At 39.6% G+C, this 8644-nt stretch overlaps 1 protein-coding gene across 4 annotated transcripts in view; it reads right to left on the reverse strand.

The window, feature by feature from the left end:
* Nucleotides 1-8644, reverse strand: part of SLC26A11 (solute carrier family 26 member 11) — a 97344-nt gene that overhangs the window by 39360 nt on the left and 49340 nt on the right. Inside the window, exons 18-19 of one of the 4 annotated variants that reach the window (XR_011921329.1) lie at nt 4847-4904; nt 2899-3949 (exon numbers count right to left, since the gene is read on the reverse strand). The exons of 1 other annotated variant lie outside the window; for it this stretch is intronic. The gene's annotated coding sequence lies outside the window, so the exon portion shown is untranslated. Of the gene's footprint in view, nt 1-2898; nt 3950-4846; nt 4905-8644 lie in introns of those variants that run through there. 2 more of the 4 variants (XR_011921327.1, XM_072414946.1) reach the window with 2 other exon arrangements.

An 8644-nucleotide genomic window follows, 5' to 3' on the forward strand; every position in this document is an offset into this window, starting at 1 on the left:
GTGAGACCTGACTACAGGACAACAGAGATAGAGCTACTACATCTAAAGCTTCAAAGACAGTACAACAGCGTGAGACCCGACTGCAGGATAACAGAGATAGAGCTACTACATCTAGAGATTTAGTGACAGTACAACAGCAGGAGGCCTGACTACAGGAAATGTGAGAAAGAGCTACTAAACCTAGAGCTTCAGAGACAGTACAACAGTGTGAGACCCGACTACAGGAAATGAGAGAAAGAGCTACTACATCTTGAGCTTCAGAAACAGTACAACAGCGTGAAACCCCGCTACAGGAAATGAGAGAAAGACCTACTACATCTAGAGTTCAGAAATAGTACATAAGTGAGACAACCGGCTACAGGAAATGAGAGAAAGAGCTACTACATCTAGAGCTTCAGAAACAGTACAACAGCATGAGACCTGACTACAGGATAACAGAGATAGAGTCAAAGCATTTTCTTAATAACATCAGAAAATTCAACTCATGTTTCCAAATGACATCATTTGGCCCCACATCAGTTGTTCAACAGCCTGGATTTCTATCCACATTCACGGTGCAAGGGCACATTTACCATAAAGCGGGATCGTTACTTCTGCTGCCAAATGAACCACCAAAACTTCTACAACTATATTTTTTTTATCTTTATTATTTTTATCAGGAACAAAATTTCATATTGTCTTAAAGTTACAAAGGATGTTTCATGAGCACAATGTTCTTATTAAAACAACATTGGAAAATATGCTATTAACTTAGGTTAATTTAATTTAATTGTATTTTAATTTAATTGTACATTGTACTTATACTTTTAAAACCTGTAAAAAAACATTTCCTTGATTAAGGACTATAGCTTTATTTGATTCTTTTTCCTGTATAATATAAGATTGCAATAAACAAATACTCGGGCAATGCCGAAATATCAGCTAGTCTATACTAGTAAACCCCCGATTCCCAAAAGAATCATAAATCCAAGAATGGCAATTACTTGCAATCATGGAGGGTGGAGCGTCCTGGGAAAGTTTTCATTTAAATAAATATATTTGTACTAAAATTAACCAATTTATTAAAAATAAAATTGAAGTTTAATTGTTATATTATTTGTTTATGTGTGTGTGTATGTCATCACTAGGAAACGCATGTCATCACACATTTCAACCAAACTTGCTATACATATGACTGAGACTCATGTGCGTGCACCAGTCATCTTTTTACGGCGCTGTGCTATATGTCAGAGCTATATTTGGATGTATGTATGTGTGTGTATGTCATCACTAGGAAACGCATGTAAACATTTCAACCAAACTAGTTATGTTCCACCATCACTCGGAAACGCATCGAGACATTTAAATCAAAATTGCTAGACATATGACTCAGACTCATTTGAGTGCACCTCTGATCTTTTTACAGTGCTGTGGTATATGTCAAAGGTATATTTGCATGTATGTATGTATTTCTCAGTGACAGTGTGCCTTTTGCCTATATTTTTCATACTTATTTTTGGACTGTCTTACAAATTTCTGGCCTGTAATAGTGCCTTCGAGAAAATGTAAGGCAATTGGCCGAGTGCAATCAAAGGCAAAAAAATTAAACAACACCGTAGACAAGAAAATCACTATAGCTTTATTTGATTCCTTTTCCTGTATAATATAGGATTGCAATAAATAAATACCTGAGAAACGCCGGGCAATCAGCTAGTATTACTATAAAAAACAAATTGTAAAGGTGGCTATATCAGAAAGAATAATGTCTTTAGTAAGTGTCTTACCATACCTTTTTTTTTTCTATTGGAATGTTCAGCTCTGTTTAAAATCTTTTATAGATCACCGTTATTTGTGGGCAACTAAACACAAATAGAGCATTATTCAAAGAGCTAGGTAGTTGTAAAGTCTTCAGAACCATAACACATGTGTATTCAAAAAAGAAGAGCTTACGGTTTGAGTTTGGGTATAAATGAAAGGACAGATCGGCCGTAGCCAGTCAGAAAGAGACTGATGCTGCCGTCGATCAGTCCTTATAAGGGGTTAACGAATTAGGGTGACAGATTCCACTGTGCATGCATTAAAAAATGTGCATGCGCAGTAGGGTGTCTAGTACTTTTGAAGGAGTGAGTACTTCCGCCCTCACTCCCTGCCTCTCAGAGCGGTAACGTCCACCCTCACGATCATCCTATATACAAAACGAAGGATGTTATTATGCACGGACCCAACCTGCGCGCACACAACACAACCGCCGCCCAAAGCACGCACGCCACTGCCGCTGAAACAGTTGTCATGGTGACGTGTAAATGTGCCAAAACAAAACAGCAGGTGACAGTTTCAGTCAGTATGCTCTACGTCACTCCACAGTGCCATTGTCGTTACAAATATATTTATTTCATCAAACTAAAACTTTCCCAGAATGCTCTACCCTCCATGATTGCAAGTCATTGCCATTCTTGGATTTACGATTCTTTTGAGAATCGGGGGTTTACGAGTATTCTCCTAATGCAGCCTTCACTAGCCAGAGTCACAGAACAAATTGTTCGGTGATGGCAAGTCCTGGGCATCAGCAATTGTCGATGCCATTACCACAGCACCCAGTCTAGTGGGTGCTCCCGTCCCCCATAAGGCAGGACAAAGGAGATTGCGTTTGAAAGTGTAATAAATCATAGTAATGTTTAAAATGCAACTTCCTAACAGAGCAAAATGTATACAATAATATCTAGGTAGGGGAAAATGATCTATCTAAGTACAGGAAATTGATGTGAAGGTATATGAGTGTGTATAAAAAATACATATTTTTGAAATATGATGTATTATTCATTTTACTAGTTCTTTTTCAATATTGGTATTTTTTGTTTTTAAGACTACGAGGGGGTGCTGAGAAGTTCCTGGCTTTGCCCAGAAAGAAGGGAGCCGGAGTTATGAAATAACACATTTATTCAACATATTACCATACTTGGTACAGTGTAGTTGCAGCTTTTCTAGACCGTTCAATTTAAAGTCTTTTGGTTGGGCCGCAAACCAGCTCTCAACAACATCTTTGACATCAGAAATGTCCTCAAAACGTTGCCCCTTCAGGTGTTTTTTCAAATTCAGGAACAGATAATTCGGGAACAGAGTAGGGGCAATGGTGGACCAATTGGAAACCAAGGGTGTTTAATTTGGCAGCCACAACGTTGGACGTGTGAGCAGGTGCATTGTCCTTTCAAAAAAAATGGATCCCTTTGGTCAACTTTCTACAGCAATTTGTCCTAATTGCCTCCTTCAGCTGCTCCAGGAGGTTAGCATATTACTGTCTGGTGATACTAGAGCCCTGAGGTAGGTAGTTCACCAACAGAAGACCAATCTTTGTCCCAGAAAACGGACGCCATGACTTTTTTGGACGATTTCTGGGTACGGAACTTCTTCGGCCATGGGGACCCACTGTGGCGCCATTCCTTTGACTGTTCCTTGGCTTAAGGATCATGGATGTGGAGCCAGGTTTCATCCTTAGTCACTAACCTAGCCAAAAAGTCCTGTGCAGCTTCAAAATGGACCAAAGAGGCTTTGGATGCTTCAACTCGTTCCTTCTTCTGATCACTGTTCAAACATTTCCGCAACTACTTCGCTTGCGCATGTCTAGGATATCAGTGATAACAAACCCAACACGCTCCCGTGAGATGTCAAGTATCTGGGCTATCTTTTTTGCGAATCCTCAATAATCAGCTCATGGACAGCATCGCAGGTTGCCAGATCATTTGAGGTTGGGGGGCGCCCACTGTGGGGCTCATCTTCAACGGTGAAATGCCCAGTCTTGAAACAAGATATCCAGGTTTTGACAGTGCTGTAGGAAGGACACTTCTCCCCCAATGTTTGTGACATCTCAGTGAATGTCCTTTGCTGACTTTCCCTAGAGAAACAAAATCTTCATGATGGCCCCTAACTCCAACGACTTGAAACTTGCTTGTGCCTCTGCCATCAGAGCTTCTCACTAAAAGAAAAAAACAGTTTTAAGAATCGCAAAGACTTGATATTTGCACAGTTACATACTAAGTTATTAGGCTGTCATATGCCCCCACACTCATTTTTCTATTTCATCTGGAAGGGGGCAAAGCCAGGAACTTCTCAGCTCCTCATATATATTATAAGTGTATATTCATATTATTCACTTTTTATATTGTAGATATTGGGTCTCCAAAATCCCCTGAGGAAGCCCTATGGGGTGAAACGTGTCGGGACAAGAGACGTTATACTTCTGCTCATTGAACCCTCTAACATCATTAGTCTAATTATACCCATGATGTTATTGGGTCAAGACCTATTCTACTTTTGTATATTTTATATTTGTTTGTGACAATTTATTACAACATGGGTACATTTTGATATCTTGTGGGCAACATTTTAATTTCTTATCAATCAGATCACTTGTAGGTTGGTTAAATGTTTACTTTCACAAATGTAAGTTGAATTTAATGTATGGTATTTTATCATTTTTTAAGTGGAATTATGTCAGGGAAAAAAAATTAAAAAAACTTCTTATTGTCTGTATAGTAATCCAGCCCTACTTTTGTTTTAAAGACAAAAAACAAAACAAAACACAATTTCACCCTATTTTACAAGCAATAGTGTTGGCAGTAGCCATGCACTGCCACACTGCATGCTTAGGACATTAGCATATTGCTTAAGATATTGGTCAGATGGGAAGCTGTATATGTCAGATGGTGTGTTGCTAACAGTTATTTTACCTGTCACTGAAATCTTATGGGTGTGTTTAAACTGCAATTTGACCTACCTTCTCTTTCAGTACATCAAAAAACAGAAACTAGTATAGCAGTCACTTTGTAAGATTAACGCCTTTCTAAGCAGTAATTATACTTATATTTCTTACATGTTACATAGTAGGTCAGGTTCAAAAAAGACATAAATCCATCGATGAAGTTCAACCACTAGGAAAAAAAACATATTCCAGATATAAAACCCTTTTCCATAAATAGGTCCATAAATATTTGGATAGTGACAACTTTTTTCTAATTTTGGTTCTGTATATTACCACAATTAATTTTAAATAAAACAACTCAGATGCAGTTGAACTGCAGACTTTCAGCTTTAAGTCAGTGGTGTGAAAAAATTGCATTAAGATTGCATAAAGATTGCAAAGATTGCATTGCATTCATTGCGGAACTTAAGGCCTTTTTTTTTAACACAATCACTTCATTTCAGGGGCTCAAAAGTAATCGGACAAATTAAAAAGCTGAAAATAAAATGTTCATTTCTAATACTTGGTTGAAAACCCTTTGCTGGCAATGACAGTCTGTAATCCTGAACTCATGGACATCACCAGATGCTCTTTTTTAATGCCCTGCCAGGCCTTTAATGCAGCGGTTTTCAGTTGCTGTTTGTTTGTAGGCCTTTCTGTCCGAAGTTTAGTCTTAAACAAGTGAAATGCATGCTCAACTGGGTTCAGATCAGGTGACTGACTTGACCATTCAAGACTATTTCACTTTTTTGCTTTAAAAAAACTCTGGGGTTGCTTTGGCTGTATGTTTTGGGTTATTGTCCATCTGTATTATCAAATGCCTCCCAATCAATTTGACTGCATTTAGCTGGATTTGAGCAGGCAGTATGTCTCTGAACACCTCAGAATAAATTCGGCTGCTTCTGTCCTGTGTCACATCATCGATAAACAGTAGTGTTCCAGTGCCACTGGCAGCCATGCACACCCAAGCCATCACACTGCCTCCACCATGTTTTACAGATGATCCTGTATGCTTTGTATCATGAGCTGTTCTACGCCTACTCCATACTTTTTTCTTGCCATCATTCTGGTAAACGTTGATCTGTCCAAAGAATGTTTTTCCAGAACTGTGCTGGCTTTTTTAGATGTTTTTGAGCAAAGTCCAATCTAGCCTTTTTATTCTTTAGGCTTACGAGTGGCTGCACCTTGAACTGCACCCTCTATATTTACTTTCATGCAGTCTTCTCTTTATGGAAGACTTTTATATCGATAAGCCCACTTCCTGAAGAGTGTTGTTCACTTTGTTGGCTGTTGTGAAGGGGTTTCTCTTCAACATGGAAATGATTTTGCGATCATCCACCACTGTAGTCTTTCGTTGACGTTGACGACCAGGTCTTTTGGCGTTGTTGAGCTCACCAGTGCTTTGTTTCTTTCTCATGATGTACCAAACTGTAGATTTTGCCACTCCTTCTGTTTTTGCAGCTTAAGGATGGCTTGTTTCACCTGCATGGAAAGCTCCTTTGACCGCATGTTGTCAAAACTTCATTATACGAGCTTTTGTTGTTTTTACTTTAAAGCCTTAATACCCAGTTATATTTTGTACTTTTAGAAAAACATACAGCTTTTCCCTAAAGCAATCTATAGTAGTTGCTGAAACTACTTCCTGAGTGAGCCTATTCCACATTTTCACAGCCCTTACCGTGAAGAATCCATTCCTTATCCTGGGCTTAAACTTCTTTTCCACCAGACACAAAAAGTGCCCTCTTGTTCTTTGTAATGATCTCAAAGAGAATAAATGGGAAGAGAGTTCTCTACATGGACCATTTACATATTTATACAGGGTGATCATATTCCCCAAGTAAACGTCTCTTATCAAGGGAGAATAGATTCTGTTCAGCTAATCTCTCCTCATAGCTGAGCTCCTCCATTCCCTTGAATAGTTTAGTTGCCCTTCTCTGCAATCTCTTCAATTCCACAATGTCCTTTTTGTGAACTGGTGCCCAAAACTGGACTGCATATTCCAGATGTGGTCTGACTAATGCTTTGTACTAATGCTTTTTTTTGCATAGAAATTTTTCTTTATATTGTGGGCCTGTAATTCTTAGGATTAACTCCCGGGTATGATAATTATATTTATTTATTATATTATAATCATAAATAATATAATACATCATTATAAATATTAATTTTAAAAAATAATGAAATAATAGACAACAATGTAATCATAAAATAAAATTAAAAATGTACTTTTTTTTAATTTCATGTTGTGTGGTGTTTTTTGTACTGTAAAAACCATTTAAAAGCAGATTACGTCCGTCACCCCCGGAATTTGCTTTTGCTGCTCGCATCTGCAGTGAGATGTGAAGCACAATGCAGAAGTTCTGCTTTGTGCTTTGCATCTCACTGCTGATGCTGGGTGGTATTTAAAAGCAGATTACTCAAAAATCGAATTCAGGTTGTCCTAATGTTCGACCCGAATATGACCTTTCGAATTTGGGTGGACCCGACCCAAATTTTGCTGGATTCGAAGCCCCAAATTCGACCCTCCCACAATGCCAAGGGACCTCCCCCATGATGCCTAGGGCCTTCCAATAACAGCAGGGATGCTCCCCTCCATTAACATGGATTGGCTGCCTGTCACTGCATGCCACACAGGCAGCCATTGGCCTATATAAGGCCAGGACGTGCCTGCATTTACCACTCCTGACAGAGATTTGCTAGCATAACAACCTTTCTGTGCTGCTTCACTTGCTTTGTCAAAGTGAAAAAAAAGTGCTTTACTTTGTTAGACTGTGACACACTCACACTATTAGTCAAATAGATTGTTGGATTGTACTGTATTGGTGCAGTCCTGAAATCTACTATACTCAGATAGGTAAAGTGTTTCACTGTTAGCTAGATAGATAGATAGATAGATAGATAGATAGATAGATAGATAGATAGATAGTCAGTGTGTTACATACACGCAGCCAGAGGCAGGGTTCCCTCGCTGACTGCGTGCACAGTATCACACTTGTACTGAGAGACAGACACACAGACGCAGTGTATACTGCAGTATATAGTTTGTATACTGTGCTGCATATTACAAGCGTCACCACTGAAGCAAAGTGCTGCATACAACACACTCAGCGCACTTGCATTTTTTGTGTGAACCCCCCCTCCTCCAATAAAAAAAATCCACTTACTGTACAAATTTACATATACATATAGCATATTAGCTACAAAGTATTTTGCAGGGTGTCAAGCCACAAAAAAAAATTTCTACAATGTCTGGCCAAAGAGGAAAGGGCAGCTTTGGCAGGGGTGGCAAGCAAAGCAGTATGAGTTTGTTTTTAGCTGCAGATCCAAGAACAAGAAGCGCTGCTCATTCCTTCAAGATGCTCAGTTGTTTCAGTCATCTGACGAAGAGAGTCAGTTCACAGGCTTTCCCCCACTTACTTTTCACCAGAACACTCTGAGCTGGACGAGCCAATTCAAACTGGCTCCAAAAGGCCGCTGCTTCCTTTTGGCACATATAGGGAAACTGTCTCTTCTGATGATGATGATGATGATGATGTCCTTGATCCGACATGGGGTGAACAAGGAGATCATCATAGGCAGGAAGAAGAGGAGGAGGAGGAGGAGGAGGAAGAAGAGGAGGAGGAGGTTGCAGAGCGCCCTCAAAGGGGGAGAGGGAGCAAGAGGGTAAAAGCTGCCCGCATTCTTCAAGTACCAGTGAGGCAAGTCATAGACGTAAATCGTCGGAAGCTGTCACCACAGCTATGCCTCAACAACCGTGGACCGCCAACCCGTGCACCAGCTCCAGAGCACCTTCCGGCCCAGTTAGATGTTCGCCAGTGTGGGCATTTTTTAATGGCCATAGTGATGACAACACTATGGTCATCTGTAAACTGTGTGCTCAACACTTGAAACCAGGCAAAAACCCAAACAAACTTGGAACAAGTTGCATGA

The sequence above is a fragment of the Pyxicephalus adspersus genome, chromosome 6, assembly GCF_032062135.1.
Source record: "Pyxicephalus adspersus chromosome 6, UCB_Pads_2.0, whole genome shotgun sequence".
In the NCBI taxonomy this organism is placed as follows: Eukaryota; Metazoa; Chordata; class Amphibia; order Anura; family Pyxicephalidae; genus Pyxicephalus; species Pyxicephalus adspersus.